Source organism: Callorhinus ursinus, unplaced genomic scaffold, assembly GCF_003265705.2.
Source record: "Callorhinus ursinus isolate GAN/ISIS: 27379988/994484 unplaced genomic scaffold, GSC_fseal_2.0 scaffold11, whole genome shotgun sequence".
NCBI lineage: Eukaryota > Metazoa > Chordata > Mammalia > Carnivora > Otariidae > Callorhinus > Callorhinus ursinus.
The window spans coordinates 48,423,253-48,438,019 of NW_027397073.1; the positions used below are offsets into that span (position 1 = coordinate 48,423,253).

The 14,767-nt window shown below is 43.4% G+C and overlaps 1 non-coding gene and 1 pseudogene across 1 annotated transcript; one reads left to right on the plus strand and one right to left on the minus strand.

The window, feature by feature from the left end:
- Positions 1–375: 375 nt before the first annotated feature.
- Positions 376–571, minus strand: LOC112835390 (U2 spliceosomal RNA). Its single transcript, XR_003211202.1, has one exon. It is a non-coding gene; the product is annotated as a U2 spliceosomal RNA (small nuclear RNA).
- Positions 572–5,826: 5,255 nt separating this feature from the next.
- LOC112835300 (ATP synthase F(0) complex subunit g, mitochondrial pseudogene) lies at positions 5,827–6,195 on the plus strand (annotated as a pseudogene).
- Positions 6,196–14,767: the final 8,572 nt, after the last annotated feature.

The window sequence follows — 14,767 nt, forward strand, 5'->3', positions numbered from 1 at the left end:
TGAGAAGTGACAGGGGACTTTCTGAGTTTCTGAGAATGGAATTTCCTTGCTCTTCTGAGCAAGCTATGGGATGCCAGCGCTCTCCCACTGGACAGAGCCATCCTACAGCCCAAGATGAAGCAGCCTTGGGGTTGGCAAAGGGAAATGACTCACAGAACCTGGGTCTTAGCTAATGTTTTTAAGCCTCTGGACCTCTAGCTTAACACCAGTCCACCTCTGATGTCTGGTTACCTGACTAGCTACTCATTTAAGCCAGCTCCAGCTGAGGTTTTTGTGTCCTGCAGTCAAAAGCATTCTAACTGAGATAGGCCCCATTGTTTCTTATGTACTGATCTTAAAATCCAACTAGACCACAAATTCTTGAAGGACAGAGACTTAGATTTCTTTTGTATTTCCCGCAGTCCTTGGGACATGGCAGGAGTCTGAGTTTCAACAATGGGCTGGTTTGTTATGTAAGATCCTTTAAGTAAGGTCCTTGGTTTTTGGACATTAACTCTGAAGTATAAGAATTCAGATTCCTGTCAATAAACAATTATTACACTTGATCTTAGCCAAAAGGCCGAGAAGCGATGCTATCAATAAACAATTATTAATGAAAATAATGGCTTTGGATAGTTTGGAATTCTAACCACATGGGAGTCATAATTATAAATTACAACTCAGCCTGAGGGAATTCAAACATTCTTCTCCACCTCGTCCTCCATATTCCTAAGAATTGACTTCTATACAGGCAGCATCTAGTCAAACCCCCAAATCTGTAGAGAGTCTCGGTGGTTTTTAATAAATGTGTTCATGAATTTGGAAGCATAGATTTTTTTGAACATATTAACGAACTTTGAAGAAATAAGCCTTTCAAGAGAAATTCAACTGAAAATTCTCCAAGGTCAAAGAAAGAAAAGAAAAATTAGTTTAATCAAGCAACCAGCCAGTGAGTGGAAGCTCTTCTCACTCAGGGTGTAGACTGTATCGTTTCAGGAATCATACAAAAAGCAGAACATTCAGAAGCCGCCCAGAACTTGTGCCCAAATCACAGCACAGAGCAGTGCTGGACAGTATGTATTCCGAGGACCAACTCTGACTGGCATCTATCTTGTTAGCAAATACATTTTTACTTGCAGGGAAACCCTACTCAGAAACCACACACATTCCTCTTCAGTCCTTCAGTGAGACTCTACTGCACTAAAGCCCTGGCATTTGTGCTGATTTTAGAAAAAGAAAGACATATTTATTAGGATCTCTTATAACATATTAAAATGCTTCTGTGCTAACCCAGGACAGTGTCTTGGTCATTTATGTAAGATTTCCTGCATATTTCAGTGATCAACTTGCAAACTCTCCAAAGCTCCAAGTCACTCTGGAGCCTCACCCTGTCCCCTACCCCACATCTAGAACTTCCATGCTGTCACCCCGAGAGCTCCTGAAGTCCACTGTCCCTAGGAAGCAGTCCCTGACTCCCTTTTCAGGCACCCTATCTGAAAATGAACTTCACAGAATTCCCCCATCACTCAACACCCCCACAGGCTGCATTTACCATAATGGAAATACTTTATTTATCATAGGTATTTATTAATGTCTTCAATATGTTTATTTATATCTCCATTGTATGAGGTTCTAAATGTCAAGGATCTTGTCAGATTCACTCAAATTGAACAACAAGGAAAAACCATAAGGCAAATGGAGTGCTCATCATTCCTTCTCCTTGGCTCTGGGCAAGCTGCTTTTCAGAATACCTCTAACCACAAGTCATCTGCTGCACCTCCTTCCTTTCCCCTTTCAAAATGCAAGTGTCCCTTCCTCCAGCCCCACAAAACTCTGCTTCCTGCTAAATTTTTAAATCAGCTGTGTTATAATCAGCATGCCTTACTATGTTATCCCATCCAGTTGTCATAAAAGGACAAATGATGGGAATCTGACGTGACCTGACAAGGAGAGGCAGTTTGGCTCTAGGAGGCTGAGTTGTTCCATGAGGCAAGTATCCAACTTAAAGTGTTAAAGCCCACCTTGGTAAAGAGCCAGTCATGACACCCCACAAAAAGCAAAGCTTTAATAAGTGCTGTTGGAACAAGAATCATTTCCTATAGATATTTCTTCCACTCTTTTTTTTTCTTAAGATTTTATTTATTTATCTGACAGAGAGAGAGAGAGCACAAGCAGGGGGAGCGGCAGGCAGAGGGAGAGGGAGAAGCAGGCTCCCCGCTGAGCAAGGAGCCCGATGTGGGGCTCAATCCCAGAACCCTGGGATCATGACCTGAGCTGAAGGCAGACGCTTAACCGACAGAGCCACCCAGGCGCCCTTCTTTTTATTCTTTATAAAGCACTTTCACACATATTATTTTGCTAATGATGATGTGATACACACAAGTACGAAAATAGAGCCTTAGAGTCTAAGTGCCTCTCTAAGCATGACACTAGCATGTTATCAGACAGGACAATGAAGGTATTTGTAGTTTCTTTAAAGGCAATTTTTACAAATTTGGGGAAACTACTGTTTTGTTTGTAGGTTCACTCTTCTACTTCCCTGAGACAGGCAGAAAGGGACTTGAAGCCATTCTCGTCTTATTCTCTATTCTCTTCTCTCAACTATGACCATCCCCACACCTTGGAATGTTCGTGGGAGGGAAGGAGAAGCTATTTCTTCCTGCTAAGAAACCTGATCGCAAGACAAGCAACATGTCAGGAAGCAGTGTTCTTCAGGGGAAATGCTTATGACTCTGATCCTCCAGGACTACAGAAGGGAGATAGCCTTCCTCATCCTCTTCCTCAGGACCCCCCCGGCCCTCAGGCCCTTACCCCATCCAGGGTGGGATGAGAGAAGTGACCTCGGCGTAAGGTAGAGGCTGGGGACCCGGGAACTTGGGGATTGATTTCCCCGGGCATCAACAGCCTCTTAGACCCAACCCAAGAGATGAGTTTCTAGCCAGGACCTCTACACCTTCACACAAACATAAACATGGCATGCAGGGGTGTGCCTGCTCAGCCTCCAGGTGGTACTGCAATTCCTGCCTTCTCCCCAAACACGTACGTTCACAACTCCCTGGATTCCAATTGGGAGTAGGAGGTAGAGAGTGGAAAGGCAGGTCAATCAGATACTTAAAGATGAAACATCCCAGGTGTGAGGCCAGAGGCCAGGTGGCTCTGCATGAAAGGAAGGTGGCAGTTTTTGTTTATCTAGAAAATGCAGGAGGGGAGGCCTGGCATTCTCAGATACCTGTTTCTCTATTCTTTTCATTCAAACTAAAAGTTCAACACCTCGAATCACTGGAGAAAGACGGGCTTTCACAACATCTTGTGGATTTAACAAATTCTAGCCACTGCTTACCCAAATCTTACTCTTTGCAAAATACCCCAGGAGATATATTTATTTATTTGACAGAGAGAGCGCGAGCGCGAGCACAAGCGGGGAGGTGGGGGCAGAGAGAGAGGGAGAAGCCCTTTCCATGCCCAGCAGGAAGCCCGACACGGGGCTCAGTCCCAGGACCCTGAGATCATGACCTGAGGTGAAGGCAGATGCTTAATCGTCTGAGCCACCCAGGCGCCCCCTACCCTAGGAGATATAAAGGCTCATCAGGTCAGGGTTATAGAAGAGGCACTAAATGGAATTCAAGGGCATTGCACAGTTCGTTGTTTAGTGTTTCCAAAACTTTGCTCCACAGAATACTTAGGATTCCACAGTTAGACTACACGAGAAAATGCTACATGGGATTCCCCCTCCTGAAAATTCCCAATGGCTGTGAGCATATTCAATGCTTTCTGGATCGATGGATGGATGGCTAAATTAAAATCTTTATATCAAAAAAGTCAAGCGATAACAAGTGTTGGTGAGCACCGGGAGCAAAGGGAACACTTGTGCCCCAATAGTAGGAATATAAACTGGCACAGCCACCATAGAAAATAGTATGAAGTTTCCTCTAAAAATGAAAAAATAGAATTATCATACCATCCAGCAATTCCACTTCTGGATGTCTATCTGAAGGAAATAAAATCACTATCTTGAAGAGATCTCTGCACTCCCATGTTCACTGTGGCATTATTTACAATAGCTAAGACATGGAAACAACCTAAGTGTCCACTGACTGAATGGATAAAGGAAAGAAATATTATCCAGCCATTAAAAAAAAAAAAAAAGGAAATCCTGCCATTTGTGATAACATGGATGAACTTTGAGGGCATCATGCTAAGTGAAATAAGTCAGACAGAGAAAGACAAGTAATGTATGATCTCATTTTCATGTGGAGTCTAAAAAAATTAACTCACAAAAACCGGTGGTTGCCAGGGACATGGGGTGAGGAACAGGGCGGGAAACGGGCAAAAGTGGTCAAAGGGAACACACTTCCAGTTGGAAGATGAACAAGTCCCGGGGACATACCACACCGGATTGTGACTATAGTTAACAACACTGTATTGTATATTTGAAAGTTGCTAAGGGAGAGTAGATTTTCAAAGTTCTCAACACACAAAAATTCTAACTATGTGAGACGGACGGATGTGTTAACTAACCTTATTGTGGTGATCATTTTGCAATATCCACAGATCACGGCAGTTGTACATCTTAAGCTTACACAATGTTACATGTCAATTACATCTCAATAAAGCTGGAAAATAAAATAATAATCTCTAGGTGGTTGCCTCTAGGTATGCCCTCCCGGAACCTTTAGGTTGCCAATATTCTCTTTGTGAGCTCTAAGTAACAACTAGGGTAGCCACCTTGGAGACAATGATGCTCTTTGTTTCCAGTCTGCCAACCTAAGACCTCTCTCTCTCTCTCTCCCATGTATTTAAAAGCTTATGTCTTTTTGACACCTGTAAGCTAAACAGGCGCAGAAGAGCTAAATAACGAATTCAGCCTTAGGGATAACAGGCACTTACCTGAAGAGTTACACGTTAGAAACTACTCACAATAAACCTGTTCTGGGGGAGGATGATATCATTTTAAGTACAATTCCAGTAAATTCTACAACCAACAAATTCAAGAAACAATCTCAGGGAGCTCGGGGTATGGACTTGCCATTTTTACTAAGTCTGTTTACTCTCACATCCTTATGACCTTCAGAAATTGATCTAAATTTCTGGCCTTGTCCATTTCAAGGAATGCAGTAAGATGACTGAGTTCAGTTCCACGCTTAATCCAGATGTCTAGATTAAGACCTGAGTCATGAACCTCTGAATTGTGGCACATTGCACTTCTAAATGTTCTCTTAGCCACTAATTTGCTGACATTTCAAACAAATGATGTCCGCAAAGTGGATCTGAACCCAGGCCTTTACTTCCCAGGATCAAAGAACTGACAGAGCAAATGAAGCCCGTGAAGTGGATAAAAACAAAGTGGAGAGATGACACGACATAAATATTTGAGTGTCAGCCTCTCAGCTGCTCACAGAACAGTTGGACAACGATTGCCTGGCTCTCCTCCGTATGGCCTAGTCACCCTGCTCGCTCCCTGCACTAGGCTGTGCCCAGAGCAGGACTCTGAATGCTACAAACACAGACTCCTCACCCATCCACAACCATGCCTTCCCTGGTCCACTCCCCACTTAAAATAACATATTCTGCACAACAGTGTGAAGAGACTTAAGCCACGGATCTATACACTTAAAAAGGATCAAGATGGTAAATTTTATGTTATGTATATTTTACCACAATTTTTAAAAATGAAAAAGGAGATGTACTCATTACATTGAAGAGCGCACCTACTATCTACAACACAGTTGAAGAAAAGTTGGCCTTAATACTGCTCCTAATAATAGTAATAACAGCTAACATTTACTGAGCCCTCACTAGGGCTCTCATTTAAAAAAGAATCAATCAGAGGACCTTCCAGCTTGGACCATGGCCCAGTTTGTCCGTAAGCTCGCGGAGAAGGCCCCGGCGCTGCTGAACACTGCTGTGACTTACTCAAAGCCTCGACTGGCCACATTTTGGCACTATGCCAAGCCTGAGCTGGTTCCTCGCACCCCTGCTGAGATCCCTATAGCTATTCAGAGCTTGAAAAAAATAGTCAAGAGTGCTCAAACTGGTAGCTTCAAACAGCTCACAGTTAAGGAAGCTCTGCTGAATGGTTTGGTGGCCACCGAGGTGTGGATGTGGTTTTATGTCGGCGAGATCATAGGCGAGCGTGGCATCACTGGCTGTAATGTTTGAAGACCAATCTTTAACATCTGTTTATATGTGGCTTATTATTTGAGTGTTCTTGAACCATGTGTGATCAGACTGGTATTTGAATAAAAGAAGATAATGTATCAAAATAATCAGTCAGAGAGGGACAGAACCATGAGAGACTCCTGACCCTGGGAAACAAACTGAGGGTTGCTGGAGGGGATATGGGTGGGGGGATGGGGTAACTGGGTGATGGGCATTTAGGGAGGGCACAGGTTGTGACGAGCACGGGGTGTTATACACAACTAATGAATCATTGAACTCTACATCAAAAACTAATGATGCACTATATGTTGGTTATTGAATTTAAATAAAATTTTTTAAAAAGAAAAAGAATAATAGAAAAAAATCACTCCACATACGTACACATACATTGTAGAGACTAGTATCATCTCCATATCAAAAATGAAGCACAGAGAGATAAAGTCACTTTCCCAAAGTCACACAGTAGTCACAGTGGATGTACCAAGAGACTCTAAAGATATATGTAGGCCATTCATGTAATTTGATTAAAAGGTAATTTGAACACTTATGGATTATCTATTAGCAGTTGAAAAAAAATGTTCGCTCCTGGTAGGGCACCAAAATGTGTATCAAGGAGAACCCAAATCTGGAGATTCCAATTAGCATTCTCAGGGCAGCACGACCTGCAGTATTTCTGGGGCAGTTCTAGCATTCTAAAAAAGACTTCATAGTGCCAACTCTCCTTCAAGTCACACGTCGGAACTACTCTGTTTAAACGCGTCATGTGGGCTTCACATGGTGTCTAATGGATGCTTTTAGCTGACTGGGCTCCCCTTTCCTCCCCTCTTTCAGTTCTGTTTCCTGAAAGTCCCTGAGGCTGCCATTTCCAGGCTGCAGGTATTGACTATTTCACTCATACAAAGTCCAGTGAGTTCTCTGGAATTTTAACAACACAAGAATGCCCATGAGGCGGGCGATAAGAAGAGATGATGAGGGCAAATCACTGAAATAAAGACAGAAAAAAGATGAGGTTGCACCAGAAATTACCATTATTTTCCATATCCAGGAGACAGCATGACCCTAGACAAATACATAATGCTGAGTTTAAATTCTGATCCAACAACTTATTGCCTTGAATCCTTTACCCTCGTTTGCCTCCCTGTCCACGTCTATAAAAAGAAGTAGACCTACATCTACTTCACAAGTTGTTATGAGACTTGAGAGAAATGTAGTATTAACGTGCTTGCCGAGCTACCCAACAATATGTAAACAGAGTTCTAGGTGTCCTTCCTATGCAATTTTTTATTTAAAAATTCATAAATTCATAACCATCAACACATTTCAAATCCAAAGACAGATTCTGCATTAAAAAGCACCCATTTGTAGAAACATTCTACTCATCTGTGTTGTTTGAAAACTTGATGTGAAAGGCCATGACCACATAGGATTCTGATTTCTATGCTATTTGTAATTCCTATTTAACTAATGAAAGACCTTAGCTAAAATCATCAAGGGAGGCCAGGTATATGTCCCTAATATCTTAGAATAAAGTCAAAAAGGATAACCGTTTACCCTCTGTTGATGTCATGGAGAATGGACAGTCCCAACAAGATATTTTTATACTTGAAACATCCTCTGCCCTCCATTCAGAAACTTCAAATATTAAAACATAGGAACTGTTGAGCAGTTCCAGTCCCATTGTTCAATGTCACTGAAGAAGTATCTCAGCCGTGTTTTTGTGTCACTCCCTTGTCTAAAGCCCTGAACCCTGAATTTAACTTGGGACACAAAACGCACCAGGAAGTGTGGTCCAAGTGCACAGCACCCCATCCAAGTGCCTACTTGGATGTATCTCCCAGTAGCAGAAACCCCAGACTCTCCTCTGAACATGTGGGTGAAAGCTCGGAATCACCCCCTTCTTGTGAAGACCTTTTCCTTAGTGGTCTTCCCAGGAAGCCCCATTCATTTCTAGCACAGGTTCTACCTCCGACAACATCTACTCACATCTTCCAGGCATTAACACCTTAGAGCGACAACACTGTGGGCACCAGCAGCGCGCTCTCTTCTCCATGGTGCATGTAGAGGCATGGCCCTTGCCTTGAGGGCTTATGACATAAGCAGGACAAGAAACAATATTTAGACAAGACATCAGATCAAGAGGATGGTAAGATTCAAATGTGAGCTGTTCTCCTTCCCTCTCCATCCCTCAGAGGGGAGTTCTTCAAAGAGGAGCCAGGACAGGAGAGAAGGATCGATCATTCGGAGGAGACCCTTCTGGGGATGGAGTGACAGATATTCACAGAGAGTCCAAGGGCTGGGTTGGGGCTGAGGAAAGGTGGTTGGGAAAAGGAACAGGAGGAAAAGAAGGCAGAAGTATAAGTAGGAACTGAGGAGGGATAATTTTTTTTTTTTAAAGGTTTATTTATTTATTTGGCAGGAGGAAGGGCCGAGGGGGAGAGAGAGTCTTAAGCAGACTCCTCGCTAAGCACGGAGCCTGACTCAGGGCTCGATCTCCCAACCCTGAGATCATAACCTGAGTGGAAACCAACAGTCTAATGCTTAACTGTCTAAGCTACCCAGGAGCCCCCTCCTCTGAGGGATATTTTAAAGGGACTGGGAAAGTATTTCAGAGAGCAGCCCCTGTGAGATGGCTCAAAAGCACTGAGCATCCCCCTCCAGTGGCGACAGAAGCAGAAGACTAGAACCATCTTTCCAGCAACCTTTTTTCAATTGTCACTGCTGTTATTTCCTAGAGGAAACATTTTCAGAGAGGACAAAGTTTCTACACACCAGAATGTTCCTGGCCATTTCAATAATAGAAAAACTAGAGACAAACAAAATGTCCATCAAAGAGATTGGTTAGTACATGGAGGGTGTCCGTGTGGTAAGTATTGTGCAGACACATTGTGGAAAAGATCATTATTAAGACAGTATATAAACATGGAGAATATACGTGGTTAATATCAGGAGAAGATACTAAATTGGTATGTTACAACGAACTTGCCACAATGCCCAACAAACGTATACGTGGACAAAGACTAGGAAAAATGCAAATATAAAAAAAAGTACTGCAGTCACGTTAGGATAGTAGCATTATAGGTTTTTACAATTTTTTCAAACTCTGTTAGCATTGTTTTTACATGCATTTTTCCAGTTTAAAACTCTTCAGTGCTATGGTGGTTTCATTAATGGAAACATCCTTCCAGTGTTAATCCAAGTATCTCCGAGGGAGCAGAATGGGATGAGAGTTGTTCTTTTTAAGCATCCACCTATAACCTACACTGCTTCAGCAGGCGGAGGGGTGCTAATGAGTCATTTCACACATTTGCTGGTGAAAAGAGCCACCTGGGGTGGGGGGCACCTGAGGTATGTAACACAGGTCACTGGGGGGCCCAAGGGAGTTACTGGCTTGGAATGGAAGCTGTGAAAGCCAAAGATACTAAACAGCCACTTGGACCATTTGCTTGCAATTCTGATAACCCATTGTCAGCAACAAACAGGCATCCCTGAGGGCATCATGGCTCCTCACGAGCCATGGTTTCCTCACTGCTCAGATGTGACCTGGGCTGGGCATCCCTCAGCAGAGCCAAGCTATTTCACTCAGCTTTGTTTTCCTGTGTAGTTTGTTTCTTAAAATGTAGCACTATGGATAAAAATAAGAAAGGCTTGGTTAAGTGCTTGGCCACAACAGCACAGACAAATGCGGCGGGGGGCGGGGGGGGGATAGTCCTCTGAAAGAATCATTTTGCCTACTGTTTTCTACCCGGATTCTAAATCTCCTGAGAAAGTGCTAACTTTGGGGAAAATCCCACAAATGCAAATACACAAGGTTAATTTTCTCCCTCAATGGCTACCAAGAAAAGTATCACCTATTTTGCTGACCTCGTTAGTACTTAAGCAGCATGAGTGAGACCCCAGGGCTTAAAAGGCCTGAAACCTTGGGATGGGAAAGAGTCCCGGAACCATGGTCCATGTTACCCACGTCGCCCTGCGGCACTGAGCTGAGGCAAGTCACTTAGCTCACTGAATTTTTCTGCAATCCGGAAGACAAGCGTACGGCCTCTCTAACACCATCATTCACCCATCCGTTTACCAGATGCCGTCATAAGACAAATGAGGTACAGAAATGAAAAGTTTTAAAAAGCTTTAGACATAGGCTAGTAATATTATTAAATAAACCAACCAAACAAACAACAACAACAACAACAACAAAAAAAACCACACAAGCAAAACACATAAAAGGCTGTGTTTCGGGCATGTTAAATGCCCCGAGAAGCTGCCAGTGAGGGCACAGCTTGGGGAGTGGGCTGGAACGTCTGTACACTGAGATCCAGGGCTCCCCGGTATCAGCAAAGCCCTTGAAAGAGCCACCGCAGATCACAACCATCTATGGAAGAACAAAGGGGGAAACACAGCCCAAAACAACAGAGAGAAGCAAAAGCCAGCGCCTGGCACTTCTGGGCAGGCAAAAGTCCAAGGTGGGAGCCTCCAGGCTCTCGTGACTGATCAGCACAACCCGAAAAGGAACAGCACGTCCCCTGCCCCCTCCCACCAACTCCAAACCAGGGGCTGCTCACTGTCAGCGGTGTGGGCCCCTGAGTCACCCACACGTCAACGCCCTGGGTTTCCCTTGGCTCCTCTCCCACCGGTGTTGCCAGATGATGAGATCATGGCACTTGACAAAACCCTCTCTTTCAAAAGCACCTTTTATCCAAATGGATAAAAAAAGAATTTAACAGGCTTTATCTTTCTGGCTGTCCCATCTTTGGCAAGGCCTACAAGCTCACATATTCAATTGTGTTGTTTTGTTTTGTTTTTAATATATATTTTTAGAGCCGTTTTGGGTTCATGGCAAAATTGAGAAAGTACAGAGAGTTCCTGTATACTCCCTCTCCCCAACCACCCCCACGATGGACAGCCACGCTGGAATGACACGTTTGTTACAGTCCTCGAACTTCCTCATCACCTAGAGTCCACAGTTTACAACAGGATTCACTCTTGGTGTTGTGCATTCTATGATATATTCAGTTTTCAAGGAAGGAAGTAGGCAAGAGGAGATCAGAAATTCACAAACCAGTCAGTAAGCAAGGACTCCAGGCTCCAAAAACAGAACTTCCCTCTCACATCCTTAGTAGAAGGCTTTCCTTCAACCATCAAGCAAGGGACCACATGATGTGTATTAACATGTAGGACAAGTTTTTTTTTTAAAAATCAGCTTGTCTAAGCCAGTGACTCTCAAACTTTCCCATGAATATATAACCCTAAGAGTTTTGTTAAATCCAGATTTTGCTTGAATGGGGTGGCGCGGGGCCCAAGATGCTCCAACAAGCTCCTAGGTGATATCCATGCTCCTGGACATTGGACCCCACCCTGAGAAGAGAAACTGAATTTGAGGTGTGTTAAAAGGGTTGGGAGCTTTCAAGTTAAGTGTATTTGGATTCAGATCATAGCTCTGCCGCTTCTGCCGCTTCCTGGCTGGCCAGCCAATGATTGGATCTATAAAAATGAGATGATCAAACTTACCCTGCAGGATTTCATGAGGTAATGACTGCAAAGTTCAGTTAGAGCCGGCACCCAATGAACTGAGCAGTAATTACCATTATTTGTTTTCATTGCTTGTATCAGTGTTATATCTGCTTTTTTTTTTTTAAGATTTTATTTGCTTATTTATTTAGAGAGAAAGTGCATGCAAGCAGGGGGAGGGACAGAGGGAGACAGAACTCAAGCGGACTGGCACTGAGCGCAGAGCCCAACCCAGGGCTCGATCTCAGGACCCTGAGATCATGACCTGAGCTGAAATCAAGAGTCGGACACTTAACCAACTGAGCCACCCAGGCGCCCGTTATATCTGTTTTGATCAGTTCTGCTTTACCCATCTTTGTATAAAAAGCATATTAACCCCTTTTAGACAAAAGCTATACAATCTCACTAAGAACACCTCATAAAACCAGATTAGCATATGAGTTAAAAGAATCGTATAACCCAGAATTTTAAATAGACCCCCCAATTTTTTCTCCCACTGTGGTTTTTGTGAAAAATCAAAAGAGTTTTCTCTCTACCCTTTTCCCTCAAGGCCCTGGTCTGTATATCAGCCTTTCACACTTGACCTCACACGTATTCATGTGAATTACATAGTGTTAGATTTGGACAAAATTTTGAAAGGTACCAGCCCAACTCTCTGATTTTAGTAAGAAAAGTAAGGCCGAGGAAGATCAGGTTATTTTCCCAAAGTGACAGTTACATTTTCTTAGGACCAGAAGAAATTGGGTTTGAATAGGTTAAATTAATTAGAGGCGGAGGCCATTAGACTGAGGTGATTCCTTCACCTTAACAGCCTCCGCAGGCAAACCAATCCCAAAGCCTGGAATGCCTCAAGGTTAAGAAATCCAAACCTGGACAACCAATCACAAATGGCCAGGCAGGGTTTCCACACAAGGCAACCACTTAAGCTTTAACCAATCAAATAATTTCCTTGCTTTGCTTCTGCATCTTCCCTATAAAGTTCTTGCCCTAAGACTTTAGGAGCACTCCTAGCCACTTCCGATCTGTTGTGTCCCAGTACCAATCGATTTTTGTTCAAAGAAAAGCCTTAAAATTTTTAACATGTCTCAGTTTATCTTTTAACCCTTTCTTTAAGACTGCTGTGCACCTAGTAAAAGGTAACTCTCGCACACAGGGGACAGATGGGGGAGGGTGACAGACAACAGCACACTCTGAAACCATATACAGGTATTAACAGCAAGGCTCTAGTAGTGATTCCCAAGATGTGGGAGTTCACCGGTCAGAAAAAGGAAAAAGAAATTATAATTGGGGGTGTTACCGACTTTTGACTTGGTCAAGAAAGAACTTTTTCCTGTAGTTATTATCATTCACTATCACCACTATCCCATGAAAGGACAAAAACATTTCAATGCCAAAAGGAATAGAATGGACACAATCCCAGAATAAAGGGCATTCTTATAATTTTAGATTTATGAAAATTTCAATTATAGCTCCTATTTTTCTCATTTTATCGCAAATGAGCAACCAGAAGCGATCACTGATCCTTAATCTACTTTGAGTCACAAGTGCCTCTGAGAATATGATGAAAATAATGGACCTTTTCCCAGGAAAATGTACATACCTACATACATATATTTTTTTCAAATAAGTCCAAGTATTTGCAGGCCCTAGGTCAAGATCACCTGCTCTTAGCTGGTAATTTAGTCTCCACCTGACTCACTAGTGACCTCAGCCTCTGGTCAGCGGTCCTCTACAAACTGCAGGAGAGGGGTCTGAGGTCCTCTACAAACTGCAGGAGACTCAGGACAAGGTCTCACCCTCAGGCTCTAAGGCTCTCAGGACTAACCTTCTGCACAGTGGCCTGAATTTTCATGAGAGGAGTACGAAGGAGTTTCTTCCTTTGCCTGGACTCTGCCCATCAATGGTAACACCAAATTCAAAAATATCGCCCACCCCCAAAAAAGCCCCAAGACCAAAAGTTCCTCTGGGTCCAGGAGGACCAAGAAGCTCCACCTGGTAGTGTAAGGTCATGGGATTCTGGGAAGGAGACTTAAAAAAAAAAAAAAAAGGAAAAAGTCTCTCTGAAACAAGACCAAGGAATACAGATTCAGGTCTGTCTGGGTCTCACATCCAGATCATTCTCAAAGCCCTCTGGAGCAAATACAGCTGAAGTCAGGACAGCTAAAACAGGTCCAGGTTCAGTCCATCAGTCCGTGCTATAGGAATGGGGTGGATGGCACCTAAATATCCTAGAAACAGTATCCGGTGTCACCCAGAAAATGATGTGGGTGACAAAGTCATTACAGCCTGCTTGTGAGTGATGAGCAACGGGAGAAGCTTCTTGACCTTCAGAGGCAGGCAGACTATTCAGAATGGCTTCTCAGCCGTGTCTGTCTTAATATGATCAGACCTACCTGCACCATCCATCCACCCAGCTTGCAGTTCCTGAGGTTGCCCATACAGAACGTATGATATCATTCAATTGTATCCCTCTGAAATGACCCACACAGAACATACGATACCATTCTACAGTATCGTAGAATGGCCTTTTCTTTGGAAAAGGCCAAAGAAAAGTGATCTTGGCTGCAAGCCTCAATGACTGTGTATTAAAGAGAGGAAAATCCAGGGGCGCCTGGGTGGCTCACTTCTTAAGCGTCTGCCTTCAGCTCTGGTCTGATCCCAGGGTCCTGGGATCGAGCCCCGCATCGGGCTCCCTGCTCCGCGGGAAGCCTGCTTCTGCCTCTCCCACTCCCCCTGCTTGTGTTCCCTCTCTTGCCGTGTGTCTCTCTGTCAAATAAATAAATAAAATCTTAAAAAAAAAAATAAAATACAGAGAGGAAAATCTACTTGCAACCTCTCCTTCCATCCCCCTACCCTGAAAGAAAGGCATCTGCTTCTTCCTTAAGTCTGTAGAATTCCTAGCTCTAACATCTGCAGACTTTAGGGAGCATCAGGTAGCTAAGTGGATGTTATTCATAGAAATGGTCTCCCTAGATGGATTATCAACCTGGTTTAGTTGTTTGTTTTGTTTTGTTTTGCAGACATAGGTTGGGGAAAATCTCTAATGGTGGCTAGGGTCGGGGAGGGGCTAATGAAAAGATTTGGGGGAAGTCGGGAATCCTTCAAATCATTAAAACCAGTTCTTATC